Source organism: Narcine bancroftii, chromosome 1, assembly GCF_036971445.1.
Source record: "Narcine bancroftii isolate sNarBan1 chromosome 1, sNarBan1.hap1, whole genome shotgun sequence".
In the NCBI taxonomy this organism is placed as follows: Eukaryota; Metazoa; Chordata; class Chondrichthyes; order Torpediniformes; family Narcinidae; genus Narcine; species Narcine bancroftii.
In genome coordinates this window covers 103911906-103927380 of record NC_091469.1, presented here as the reverse complement: position 1 = coordinate 103927380, position 15475 = coordinate 103911906, and the positions used below count along the sequence as shown (strand labels likewise).

The following is a 15475-nucleotide window of genomic DNA, read 5'->3' as shown; positions in this document are numbered from 1 at the left end:
CTGTAAATTCCTTGTTAAAAACCCTTTGGCTTCTCATATTCTTCAGGATCAGAAGTATGGCAACCTTACCCGATCTGGCCAACATACAACTTTGTAGATGGTTATTAAATGTTCTCTGAAAGACCCAGTTGGCCAAAAATTAAGAACAAAAAATAGAGCTGCCACCTTACATTGACCCGGGAATAGAACTTGGACACAGCAAAATCACTCACAGCCCAGTCAACCTTGCATAACATTTGGGGATTTGTGCCTGAATTGTAATAAAACAAAACTTTCACAGTGGTGCTCACAACATCAGTCTTTATGCACAACACATCAGACTACTTCACCACAATCCTTGATTATGTCAGGTGTGGAAGTAGCCTTGGGAGACCCCAACATTGAGCCCAGAACCCATGAAATCTCATGGTATTGTCAAACATGCCCAAAGAAACCTCCTTCTCATTTTTACACACATCACCGATGGATCAGTGCTCCTCCATTCCAAACAATACTTGGAACAAGCACTGGAAACAGCATTTTATTCTGTGTGGAATGTACATCACCACAAATACTATCTTAGTGCTATCACTGACCAAGCTGGCCTGGCCCAACTGCAGGTAGTGAACAAAACAACATGAGGGATATAGCTATTTCACTGTCTTTATCAATCTACATCCATTCTTCCCAAGAGTGACAGAAATGGACACTAAGCTGTCTTTGTAGAGAAAAAAAAACCTGCTTCACACCAAGAAGACTCTTCATCGTACTGTAACTATATAAACTGATCTGCCAGATTAAAATTGGCTCCAAATCTCATCACAACCTTGGTCAGAAAGGGGGCGTGGCCATGCAAGGGACTTAGACAGACGTGCTTTTTTCACCAAAAATGGATAAAGCAAGAACCAAGAGACCAAGGCAGCAAAAGAAAAAAGCTGAGGAAGTTTCTACTCAGCCACAAACATCCAGTGAAAGCCCGAAAGGGAGTGGCATAAGAATGGCCTCAAGACCAGCAGAGCCCGGCAGAGCTGAGAGGATAACAGAAATGGAAGGAATTATTGAAGGTTTAATGCAAGACACAAGAGAAACTTGTCCGCGAACTACTCTTTGCAGACGATGCCGCTTTAGTTGCCCATTCAGAGCCAGCTCTTCAGCGCTTGACGTCCTGCTTTGCGGAAACTGCCAAAATGTTTGGCCTGGAAGTCAGCCTGAAGAAAACTGAGGTCCTCCATCAGCCAGCTCCCCACCATGATTACCAGCCCCCCCACATCTCCATCGGGCACACAAAACTCAAAACGGTCAACCAGTTTACCTATCTCGGCTGCACCATTTCATCAGATGCAAGGATCGACAATGAGATAGACAACAGACTCGCCAAGGCAAATAGCGCCTTTGGAAGACTACACAAAAGAGTCTGGAAAAACAACCAACTGAAAAACCTCACAAAGATAAGCGTATACAGAGCCGTTGTCATACCCACACTCCTGTTCGGCTCCGAATCATGGGTCCTCTACCGGCACCACCTACGGCTCCTAGAACGCTTCCACCAGCGTTGTCTCCGCTCCATCCTCAACATCCATTGGAGCGCTTACATCCCTAACGTCGAAGTACTCGAGATGGCAGAGGTCGACAGCATCGAGTCCACGCTGCTGAAGATCCAGCTGCGCTGGATGGGTCACGTCTCCAGAATGGAGGACCATCGCCTTCCCAAGATCGTGTTATATGGCGAGCTCTCCACTGGCCACCATGACAGAGGTGCACCAAAGAAAAGGTACAAGGACTGCCTAAAGAAATCTCTTGGTGCCTGCCACATTGACCACCGCCAGTGGGCTGATATCGCCTCAAACCGTGCATCTTGGCGCCTCACAGTTTGGCGGGCAGCAACCTCCTTTGAAGAAGACCGCAGAGCCTACCTCACTGACAAAAGGCAAAGGAGGAAAAACCCAACACCCAACCCACCAATTTTCCCCTGCAACCGCTGCAATCGTGTCTGCCTGTCCCGCATCGGACTTGTCAGCCACAAACGAGCCTGCAGCTGACGTGGACTTTTTACCCCCTCCATAAATCTTCGTCCGCGAAGCCAAGCCAAAGAATGCAAAGAATTACCCAAGTAGAAATAGACTTGGTAAGTACATAAGCTAAAAGCTATGGTAAAAGATAAGAAAAATTGGGAGGTGGATAGACAAGGTCTGCTGGACAAGATTGACCACATGGAGAATTTTAGCAGACGAAATAGTGTTCGAATTATTGGACTGAAAGAAGGGATCAAAGGGAGAGATCTGGTGAATTTCTTTGAAACATGGATCCCACAAGTGCTGGGTGAAGACAAATTCAGAGAAAAACTACATATTGAAAGGGCTCACCAGACCCTCTAACCCAGAAGAGCCGGCAATCAGCAACAACAACCAGTCCTGTTAAGATTTTTCAGTTACCGGGAACAGGAGACAATTTTGGGAGGAGCATATGAATATTCTAAGCAAAATAATGGCCCTCCCGAGATTGACCATGAAAAAGTGCTATTTTTTCAGGATTTTAGTCCCACTTTGATTCAGCAAATGAAGGAGTTTGACGTTGTAAAGAAACAATTGCATTCTAAACATTTAAAATACTTGAAATACCCTGCGACTCTGAGGGTCGAAATAGCAGAAGGTATTTGGCAATTTTTCAAAACAAAGAAGGTGGAAGACTTCTTGTGAGGATTATAAAAGACTAATGTTACCAAAGAAGAAGACTGTGAAGAATGTTTACAATGGGACGAAATAAAAGTTCTATTTTTAAATTGTCTTGTATTTATTGTTGAAAAGGAAATTTTATTGAAATGATCACGAAGAGCTCAAGAGCTTTTTTTAAATTTTCTTTTCCTTTAGTATATTATCATATGTTATTAACATGTATAAGTAATTATTGATTTGTTTTTGTGGGGGTTGGGGTTAGGGAGGGTTTTAGGGAAGGGGTTTTGTAGTCGGTAGCAACTTGAATTAAAATGATGGATGTATGTGAATTATATATACATGTATGCAAACTTTAAAATATTTTTAAAAAAAGAAAAAGCGAAAACTTGTGAAAAGTAGTAGCAGGTGGAGACTCCAGTCTAAGGGGGAGAAGAGTGCCGGGAGAAGACATTCCATAAAAGGTGGCGCGAAAGGGAGGGGTTCTTCTTCCTCGAAAGATTCCGCGGACTTTTTTCACAGGCTTTCAGAGTTTCCTTTATTTTCATAACCGTTAGGGCAGGGACATTGTATGTGTTTTTTAAAGGGGAAAGATCACTGCACTATTTGAACAATCAAAATGGTTTTATTGTTAAAAAATATTTGTTTAAAAATTGGTATGGATAGTCATTAAATTTTATTCATTTTAATGTTAATAGAATAAATGGGGACAGTGAAAAGGAAGTGGGTCTTGGCACACCAAAAAAAATTAAAGGCAAATGTAATCTTTCTACAAGAAGTACATCTTAAAAAATCAGAACATGCTAAATTAAAAAGAGGATGGATGGGACAAATAATATTGTAATAATTTGGCTCAAAAGCAAAAGGAGTAGAGATTTTAATTAATAAAAATATACCAATAATAATAGAAGAGACATTGACTGACCAAACCAGAAGATTTGTAATGGCACTTTGTAAAATGTATGCAGAATCATAGACGTTCATGAATATTTATGCACCAAATTATGATGATGAAGACTTTATGAAGGATACCTTTTGAAAAATAGCAGGGGGAAGACAAAATATACTGGTTGGAGGAGATTTTAATTTTTGTATATTGGGTAAATAAGCGAGAACGGTAACAAGGAGAGAAGCTGCAAAAATGACATTATCATTCATGAAGGATTTAAATTTGATTGATATATATGGAGGCAACTCAACCTCGTAGAGACTATTTATTCTACTCAAAGGTACATGATTCACATACAAGGATTGATTTGTTTTTAATGTCTTCCCAGTTAAAAAGTGGAGTGGTAAAAATGGAATATGTGCCGAGACTTTTATCAGATAATTCACCATTAACTTTAACTACTACAATAATGGAAAAACAAAAAAGCATGTATAGATAGCATCTCAATGCCAGACTGTTGAGAAAAGACTTTTGTGAGTTTATTAAGAGACAGATAGAATTATTTTGTGAAACTAATCTTTTTTCTACTGATAGTAGTTTTTTTAAAATATGGGATATGCTTAAAGCTTACCTAAGAGGACAAATTATTTCTTTTCTTTTGAAAAATTTATTTATCACTTGTATCAATAACAATGACTCAATTACATATAATACATTACCGTAACATTCAATACAAAATGTTTAAATTTTTTCTCTTCCACCCCCTCCCTCCCACCCCAAAACAAAAGGAAAAGAAAGAAAGAAAACATCTAAATCTAAACATTTATCACTATTCATATTCATAGTTATTTTAGCTTCTAAATATTAATTGGGAGGATGATGTGGGTGATGTGGACAGACTTTTACTCATGAAATCCATTTATAAAATCTTATAAAAATTCACAATCTGGTTCCTTAAACTATAAGTAATCCTTTCTAATGGTATACAATTTTGCAATTCAATATTCCATCTATCCATCATTATAAAATTCTGTTTTCCACATTATTGCCACACATTTTTTGCTACTGCTATTGCTATTCTCAAAAATTTTGTTTGATATTTATCCAACTTCAATTTTGTATCTACTTCATATATATTACCAAGTAAAAATATTTTCAGGTCTTTTTGTATTTTTATCTACATAATTTGTCCTAGTAATATACTCGTCTTTCCAAAATTTTTCCACTTTTGCACAGGACCAAACCAAATATAAAAAAGTCCTTATTACCTCATTGCATCTACAACATTTATCAGAATAATTTGAATTAAGCCCATTTAATTTATATGAAGTATAATATAATTGATATAAAAAATGATATTATACCATTTGATATCTAACATTAAATGTATTTGTCATACTCAATTGGCATAGTCTTGACCATACTTCTTGAATTTGTATTTAAATCTTTTTCCCATCTTTGTTTAGATTTATACAATTCCTTTCCCCATAATATCTTGTAATTTTACATATATATATGTGTTAGTAATAAATGTCTCAATAAATGTATCTGTAATTAAATATTCAAATTGACATTGTTCTGGAAGTCTTAAATTCAAATCTAATTTCCCTTTTAAATATGACTTAAGTTGATAATATGAAAAAATTGTATTTGGTTTATCATATTTCTCTCTCATTTGTTCAAAAGTCATAAAGAAGGAACCTAAAAAAGCCTTTTATCCTCTGTAGACCTTTACTATACCATGTATCAAATAAAGAATTATTCAAAGTAAAAGGACTAAGTTGATTTTGTTTGAAATCATCTTAGGTATTTGATAATTTTTAATTCCTCTTTCCATATGGATTCTGTTCCACACCTCCAATAAATGCATTAAAATCAGTACTTCTATTTTCCCTTTTAATAATTCATTATTCCATTTATACAAAAATACTCTGGATTAATTTCTCCTATTTTATTCATTTCAATCTGAACCCACACTGTTTTTTCACCAATTTGATAACAGGAGGACAAGATTAGAATGGACCTGCTTTGTAATATTTTTAAAATTTGGTAATCTTAATCCTCCTTGTTTAAATTTCCAAATTAGTTTTTTCAAAGCTACTCTTGGCATTTTACATCTCCAAATAAATTCCCTTACATTTTTATTTAATTCTTGGAAAAACTTCTCTGGTAAATGGGTGATGATTGAAATAGATACTGTATTCTTGGAAAAATGTTCACCTTGATACAATTTACCATCCTACTGAAGTTATTGGTACATTTTTCAATTAAAAAAAAATTATCTTCAGTCTTTTTTTAATAGTGGTAAATAATTCAATTTAAATAAATTATTTAAATTTCTATCAATTTTTATTCCTGAATATTTAATTGTTTTTTTTGCCATTGGAATTTTGTCATTATTTTTACTTTGCATATAATCCATGTCAACAATAGGCATCAGTTCACTTTTATCAACATTAACTTTATAACCAGACACTAAACCATATTCTGCTAATCTTTCATTTAATTTACTTCTGGTTTTGTTAAATAAACTATAACATCATCCTCAAATAAACTGATTTTATGTTCCTTATTATCTATCACAAAACTTCTAAATCTTTGTCTCCTCTAATTTATTTCTGCCAAAGGTTCTACAGCTAGACCAAATAAAAATGGTGATAACGGACATCCTTGTCTAGATGATCTTTCTAATAAAAAAGATTTTTATATTTGTGTATTTCTAACCGGTTGAGCTTTTGGTTGATTATATAATGCTCTTATCCAATTTATAAAAGCATTTGGAATTCCAAATGAATTCAATATTTTAAATAAAAGGTCCCAATCTAATCTATCAAATTATTTTTCTGCATCTCATGCAACCACTACTGCTGGCTTCTTCTCTTTCTGTGCTACACCTATTAAACTCATAAATTTAACTTATATTATCTACAGATCTTCTATTTTTAATAAAACCAGTCTGATCTATATTTATTAATTTTGGTAAATATTTGGTTAATCTATTAGAAAATAATTTAGATACAATTTTATCAGTATTAATAATGATATAGGTCTATAGAAAGAAGGTTGTAAAGGATCTTTTCCTTTTTTTGGAATAACTGTTATTAATGCTGTTTTTAAAGATACTGGCAAGTTATGTGACTCTTTCATTTGATCTAATACTCCCATTAATACAGGAATTAATAATTCCTTAAATTCTCCAGAGGGAACCATCTTCTTCTGAAGCTTTATTGTTTTTTTAATGACATCAGAATCTCATAAACTTCTATCTCAGAAAAGGAATTAGATAACTCTAATTTTTTATCCATATTTAACATAGGTAATTTAATTTATGATAGATATTACTATTTTAAAAAATCTTTCAGAGATTCTGATTGATATAATTTTTCATAAAAATTCTTTAAATTATCATTTATTTCTTGCATTTAATAGGTGACTTGACCAGTTTCTATCTTAGTTGTAATTATTGTTCTTGATACTTGTTCAGCTTTTAATTGCTTAATACTTTATGAGCTCTTTCACCCAATTTGTAATATTTCTGTCATGTTCTCATTGCATCTTTCTGTATTGTATTAAATCTTAATTTTTTGATTCCAATAATCTTTTTTCTCTTCATTTTTTGCATATGTAATTCCTTCTCTAAATGTAATATTTCATTTTCCAATGGGTCTACCTCTTCCATTTATGTTCTTTCTTTTAGAAACATAACCTATTATTTGACCTCTTAAATATGCCTTTCTAGAATCCCTTTTATAAATTCATTCATTACTGAATTACCATTAGTTTCTCGAAAAAAAAATTTCTGCTGAATCATAAAATCAAAAAAATCTTTTCTCTTTAGTCTTTCTTTTTTCTTTGGCTTGGCTTCGCGGACGAAGATTTATGGAGGGGGTAAAAAGTCCACGTCAGCTGCAGGCTCGTTTGTGGCTGACCAGTCCGATGCGGGACAGGCAGACACGATTGCAGCGGTTGCAAGGGAAAATTGGTTGGTTGGGGTTGGGTGTTGGGTTTTTCCTCCTTTGCCTTTTGTCAGTGAGGTGGGCTCTGCGGTCTTCTTCAAAGGAGGCTGCTGCCCGCCAAACTGTGAGGCGCCAAGATGCACGGTTTGAGGCGTTATCAGCCCACTGGCGGTGGTCAATGTGGCAGGCACCAAGAGATTTCTTTAGGCAGTCCTTGTACCTTTTCTTTGGTGCACCTCTGTCACGGTGGCCAGTGGAGAGCTCGCCATATAATACGATCTTGGGAAGGCGATGGTCCTCCATTCTGGAGACGTGACCCATCCAGCGCAGCTGGATCTTCAGCAGCGTGGACTCGATGCTGTCGACCTCTGCCATCTCGAGTACCTCGACGTTAGGGGTGTGAGCGCTCCAATGGATGTTGAGGATGGAGCGGAGACAACGCTGGTGGAAGCGTTCTAGGAGCCGTAGGTGGTGCCGGTAGAGGACCCATGATTCGGAGCCGAACAGGAGTGTGGGTATGACAACGGCTCTGTATACGCTTATCTTTGTGAGGTTTTTCAGTTGGTTGTTTTTCCAGACTCTTTTGTGTAATATTGTATTAAATCTCTATCTATAACCTGTTTTTTTCTTCCTCTAATGCAATTGAGAAAATTTAAGGTGAATGATCAGATAAAACTCTCGCTTGATATTCAATCTTTTGAACTCTAGCTTGAAGTTGTGCAAATATTATAAACATATCTATATGTGAATATGTTTTGTGTCTAAAATAATATATGGAATAGTCTCTATCACTTGGATGGCTTCTTCTCCAAATATCTATTAGTCCCATATCTTTCATTAAACCTATTGCAATATTAGCTACTTTACTTTTTGTAATTTTACCACCTGATCTATCTAGTTTTGGATCAAGAGTGAAATTAAAATCTCCTCTTACTAATATATTTCCTTTAGAATTTGTTAATTGCATAAATATATCTTGTATAAATTTTCCATCATCTACATTTGGTGCATATACATTTATTAAAGTCCAATATTCGGAATCAATTTGACAATTAACCATTACATACCTTCCCGCTGTATCTATAGTTGTGCCTAATATTTTAACACCTCTAGCTTTTGAATTAAATGAAGATGCCAATACCAATTCAGCCCCATCTCTTTTTAACTTTTTATGCTCTTTTTCTGTCTTGTAAAAAAAACAATGTATATTGGTTTTTCATATACATTAATATTTTTCCCGTTTTATTGCTTTCTGTATTCCATTTATATTAATACTCATAAAATTCAATTTTCCCACCATTAATTACCTTTATTAAATCTTTTGTCCATCCATTCTTCCTCTCCCACTCCTATAGTATTAACAAGATATCTCATAATATTCTTGATGAATCCAGGTGTACAATAGAAAAAGAAAAAAGAAAAGAACCCCCCCGAGGCGCATATTATTACGTCTTTAAAACCCTGATCTATACGAGACGTGGTCAAATCCACACTTGTATTCATGAATCCGCAGCAGTTGGCTCCATACTCCCAACTAACTCACTCAAAATACAATACCATCTCCTGTTGCATTATGACTACACATTCTTATTCATTCATGGATCTTTTAAACATATATAGATCACTTACAGGTTAAAACCCTCATTCTTATTAAGGTCTCGAAATTTTTCAATTACGTCTGAACTCATTCAGTCATATATTCTATTCAAGTGTCAACAACAACCTGTTTCACTCTTTCAAGCAATGAATCACCATACACATTTGCCTCATTAGGCTCCATAAAAACTGTTTTTCCCATCTGAAACAAAAACTTAAAAAACTGCCAAATACCTCAAGACAAAGGTGCAACCTTTTTTCCATAATACATTTTTAACTGCGTTAAATTATTTTCTCTTTTTTAACAAATCAAAACATATCAGGGTAAAAGAAAATATTATTTCCATTATAAATGGTAACTGTCCTTAACCATATAACCATATAACCACTTACAGCACAGAACAGGCCAGTTCGGCCCTACTAGTCCATGCCGTAACAAATCCCCACCCTCCTAGTCCCACTGACCAGTGGCCGGTCCATACCCCTCCAGTCCTCTCCTATCCATGTAACTATATAGTCTTTCCTTAAATGTAACCAATGATCCCGCCTCGACCACGTCTGTCGGAAGCTCATTCCACATCCCCATCACCCTTTGCGTAAAGAAATTTCCCCTCATGTTCCCCTTATAATTTTCCCCCTTCAATCTTAAACCATGCCCTCTAGTTTGAATCTCCCCCACTCTTAATTGAAAAAGCCTATCCACTTTTACTCTGTCTGTCCCTTTTAAAATCTTAAACACCTCTATCAAGTCCTCTCTCAATCTTCTACGCTCCAGAGAAAAAAGCCCCAGTCTGCACAACCTTTCCCTGTAACTCAAACCTTGAAATCCTGTCACATCTCAATAGCCTACCATTTAATGCATATGACCTATTTAGATTTGCCTTTCCAAAATGTAACACCTCACAATTATCTGTATTAAATTCCATCAGCCATTTCTCAGCCCACACCTCCAGCCTTCCTAAATCACCTTTTAATCTACGGTGATCTTCCTCACTGTCCACAACACCACCAATCTTTGTATCAAATCCCCAGGGCCTGATGGGCTGCATCCCAGGGTGCTTAAAGAAGTTGCTATGGAAATTGAGGAAGCACTGGTTGACATTTTCCAAAGTTCCATAGATTCGGGGGAGGTCCCTGAGGATTGGAGAGTGGCTGATGTGGTGCCAATTTTTAAGAAGGGAGGGAGGGAGAAAACGGTAAATTATAGACCAGTCAGCCTGACGTCGGTGGTGGGGAAGATATTGGAGTCTATCATAAAAGGAGTAATAGCAGAACACTCAGGCAGAAATAATAGTATAAGGGCTAGTCAGCATGGATTCCTTAAGGGTAAGTCATGCTTGACTAACCTTCTGGAATTTTTCGAGGATGTGACAAAGAGGGTGGACTTGGGAGAGCCAGTGGATGTGGTGTATTTGGACTTCCAGAAGGCCTTTGATAAGGTACCGCACGGGAGACTAGTGGGCAAGATCAGGGAGCATGGTATTGTAGGTAAGGTGCTGACATGGATAGGAAATTGGTTAAGAAATAGGAAACGAAGGGTTGGGGTAAGCGGGTCTTTTTCAGGATGGCAGGATGTGATGAGTGGAGTGCCGCAGGGATCGGTATTGGGTCCTCAGTTGTTTGTAATTTAAGTAAATGATTTGGATGAGGGGATTATTAATAACTTGAATAAATTTGCAGATGACACGAAACTGGGTGGCGGTGTGGGGTGTGAGGAGGATGTCAGGAAAATGCAGAGGGACTTGGACAGGTTGGGGGAGTGGGCTGCTGAATGGAAGATGATGTTCAATGTAAGCAAATGTGAGGTTATCCATTTTGGGGGCAATAATAGGAAAGCTGAGTATTATTTAAATGGAGACAAGCTAGGGAGTGGGGAGGAGCAAATGGATCTGGGAGTACTTGTTCACCAGTCACTGAAGACTAGCATGCAGGTTCAGAAAGCTGTGAAGAAGGCAAATGGCATGTTGGCTTTCATAAAGAGGGGATTGGAGTATAGGAACAGAGACGCCCTTCTGAAGTTGTACAGGGCCTTGGTGAGACCCCACCTGGAGTATTGCGTCCAGTTCTGGTCTCCAATTTTGAGGAAGGACATACTAGCTATAGAGGGTGTGCAGCGCAGATTTACAAGGTTAGTTCCAGGGATGGAGGGGTTGACATATGCTGAAAGGCTAGAAAAACTGGACTTGTATCCGATGGAGTTTAGAAGGATGAGGGGGGACATGATTGAGGTATACAAAATTATCAGGGGGATAGACAGGGTGAAGTCAGATTACTTGTTCCCAATGATGGGGGAGACGAGGACTAGAGGGCATAGTTTAAGAATACAGGGTAGGCCTTTAGGACGGAGATGAGAAAACATTTTTTTACCCAGAGAAGTGTGAATCTGTGGAATACTCTGCCACAGAGGGTGGAGAAGGCAGATTCGCTGATTATGTTCAAAAGAGAGTTAGGTAAGACTCTAGTGGGCAAAGGAGTTAAGGGTTATGGGGATAAGGCTGGAAAGGGGTACTGATGGTAGTGATCAGCCATGATCTGTAAAATGGCGGTGCTGGCTCGACAGGCCGAAGGGCCTACTCCAGCTCCTATTGTCTATTGTCTATCCAATTCTCCACCCCTACTTCCAGATCGTTAATATATATAACAAACAATAGTGGACCGAGGACCGATCCCTGAGGAACTCCACTAGTCACTGGCCTCCAATTGGACAAACAATTTTCTACCACTACTCTCTGACACCTCCCATCCAACCATTGCTGAATCCATTTCACTACCTCCTCATTTATACCTAATGCCTCCACCTTTTTTCCTAACCTCCTGTGGGGAACTTTGTCAAAAGCTTTACTAAAGTCTAAATAGACAACATCCACAGCTTTCCCTTCATCAACCTTTTTTTGTAACCCCCTCGAAAAACTCAATCAGGTTTGTCAAGCATGATCTACCCCTGACAAAACCATGCTGATTACTCCCTATCAATTTCTGTACCTCCAAATAATTGTAAATACCATCCCTCAGAACATTTTCCATCAACTTGCCCACCACAGACATCAGACTCACGGGCCTATAATTCCCAGGTTTACATTTAGACCCTTTCTTAAACAGCGGAACCACATGCGCCACCCTCCAATCCTTTGGCACTACCCCCATGGCCAGTGACATCCTAAATATCTCTGTTAATGGCCCCACTATCTGTTCACTAGCCTCCCTGAGTGTCCTTGGGAATATTTTGTCCGGTCCCAGAGATTTATCCACCTTTATCTTTTTCAACACAACCATCACTACCTCCTCGGCTATCCTTATATGCTTCATGACCTCCCCACTATTTTTCTTTACCTCAACTGGTTCAATATTTTTTCCCCTAGTGAATACCGAGGCAAAGAAATCATTCAAAATTTCCCCCATTTCCTCTGACTTCTCACTCAGCCTACCCTCACTATCTACAAGGGGTCCAATTTTATCCCTCACTAATCTTTTACTTTTAATGTACTTATAGAAACCCTTTGGATTTATTTTTACTGTCTGCCAAAGCCTCTTTGTGCCTTTTTTTGGCCTTTCTAATTTCTTTCTGAAGATTCCTTCTACACTCCTTGTAGTCCTCCTTCAAATTGTCAGCTCTCTGTTCTTTATACCTCTTGTACACCTCCCTTTTTCTCCTAACCAAATTTCCAATATTCCTCGAAAACCAAGCCTCCCTATGACTTCCAGCCTTTCCTTTGATCCTCATTGGGACATAACTACTCTGTACCCTCAAAATTTCTTTTTTGAATATCCTCCATTTCTCATTTACACCCTCACCTGAAAATATCCTGTCCCACTTAATACTCCCCAAATCCCTTCTTATTCCTTCGAAATCCAGAACCTCAACTTTAGGCCCCTCCTTGCTCCTCCCTAAAACTACCTTAAAACTAACAGAATTATGATCTTTTGCTTGTTTAGCTGCCAGTTCCAAAATCTTCTCTCTTTCTTTGTAATGAAGAAATTTAACTAATATCGGGTTGTGGCTTTGGTCTCAGTGCTCTATATGCTCTCTCAATCTCAATGTCTTCTTGAAATTCAGTTACCCATAAGGATTGCGGAATCCAACACAGTAAAAACTTCTTAATTTCCTGGCCTTCATCACCTTCTTTAAGTCCAACAATCTTTGTTATTCCTTCTGCTAAAATCTCCTCGAATGTCAATTTTCTGCATTAATTGATCTTTTGTTACAACCGCTTCAGCTTGTATCTTCGTCAATTGTTCCTTAATGCCTTGAATTTCAAATTCATTCCCTTTAATTTTTTCACCCATAACTTCAAATCTTTTATCCACCTGCTGCATCATTTTTTCCACCTTCTTTGTAAAATTCTTATTTTCAACTATACTCTCTCCCCTTTTTAATTTATTTCTTCTCTTAATAACATCATAGATTGCTGGAAGTTCTCCATATAGTTTTTCATTTCAGATATAGATATACAAGACTCCTTCATTTTGCCCATCTTTTTAATCATAGAACCTTGTTCAGAACGTATTTCTTGTTCTTCTTGTCCACTGGAGCTGGAAGCCTCAAGTTTTTTAAAAAATTGCCTCCTTTTTTGTGCTCTGCACATGTGTGACTTCTCTTCAAGGTAGGATCCTTCTTCAAGGTAGGCCTTTATTCTTTATCTTGTTCTTTTTCTTGCTCGATTTCTTGTAATGCTGCAGCTGGTTCTTCTTTCTTTGGTGACATTTTAAATTGTTCTGTAGATCAGACACTTTTTCTGTTGCTCTTAACTTTTTCAACCTTATTTGAGTCTTTTTTTTAACTTTTTCGAGGAGAGTAGGGATTTGCAGTCTAACCCCACGTCATCATGTGGCATGCCCCTCCGAGGACAAATTATTTCTTATACAAAAAATCTTAAGAGAGAACACACTACAGAGTTGGATAGTTTGGAGAAAAAGATAACAAAACTGGGATAAGAACATCAAAGGACAGGGTAACAAGAAAAATATAGACTATTTTAGAATTTAAAAATTGAGATATAACACATTACAAACTTATAGAATGGGAAAAAAACTATTAAAAACTAAACAAAAACATTATGAATTAGGAGAAAGGACACACGAAGTCCTATCTTGGCAGGTAAAGGCAGAGGAGTCATCGAGGATGATAAATGCAATAAAAACAGAGGCTGATATTATAACATATTATCAAAAAGAAAGAAATATTTTAGACAATATATGAAATTATATAAATCAGATTTATTAGGAAATGAAAATGAGATGGATGTAATTTTTAGCAAAAATTGAACTTCCAAAATAAGAAGATTGAGAATGGGTTGATTTAGATGCCCCTTTCACAAGAGAAGAAATTGAGAAAGTTTTGGGTATTTTACAAGCTAACAGGGTTTCCTCCCGAGTCCTATAGACAATTTAAGGACTTTCTGATGCCACTTATGATGGATGTATTAGACAAGGCGGTAGGGACCCAGACTCTCCCAGAATCTTTCTCAACTGTTATAATTACAGTGCAAGCATTTAGAGCTGTATCACTTCTGAATACTGATTATAAGACATTGGGGCAATATCTATCAAAATTAATACATATAGATTAGGTGGGATTTGTTAAATGAAGACACTCTTGAAATAGTCTGGGTAGACTATTAACATAATACATATGGCAAAATCAATTTGAATCCAAGTATAACAGTCTCCCTAGATGCAGAAAAAGCACTCGACTGTTTAGAATGGTCTTTTCTATTTAAGACACTGGAAAAATTTGGTATAGGCAAAACCTCTTTATCATAAACCACAAACCAAAATTATAACTAATAATCAGATGTCAGCGGAGAGGTTGTTTTGTTTGTTAGTTTTTTGTAAGAAAAAGTTTCTTATATATTCTTTGATATTGGAAAGTTTACTACGTATATTTATAAAAAAAAACTAAAATATTAAAAAAAAACTTGGTCAGAACGTAGACCAAAGAGCTGAATTCCAGAGATGAGATTAGATTGATAGCCTATGTCATGAAAGTATTTGACTGTGTGCATGACATCAAGGAATCCTGATGAAATAAGTATTGAGGGAGAAACATTCCTATGGCCAGAAGTTGTGATGATTGCTCAACAATTCATTAATTCTTGACTCCTCAGCAAATAAAATAGTCCCTGCCTTCATACAGCAAGAGCATGACAACAATCAGACGAGGTCTGATGAGCAAGAAGTAATAAAAGTCATGGTCAAACTCCTTTACACCACTGAGAACATTTACAGGGAACATGGCCGTCGGAGAGCAGCAGCAAATATCAAGGATCCACACCACCCAGCACATGCTCTGTTCTTGCTGCTACAATTAGTAGAGGTCTAGGTGCCACGAGACTTGTACCACCTGGTTCAGGAACAGCTGCTACCCCTCCACCATCAGACTCTTCAAC

General features: G+C 37.1%; 1 protein-coding gene across 15 annotated transcripts in view; it reads right to left on the bottom strand.

Moving 5' to 3' along the window:
* The window catches only part of exd3 (exonuclease 3'-5' domain containing 3), a 291961-nt gene that overhangs the window by 133310 nt on the left and 143176 nt on the right, over positions 1 to 15475 (bottom strand). The gene's annotated exons all lie outside the window — the stretch shown is intronic.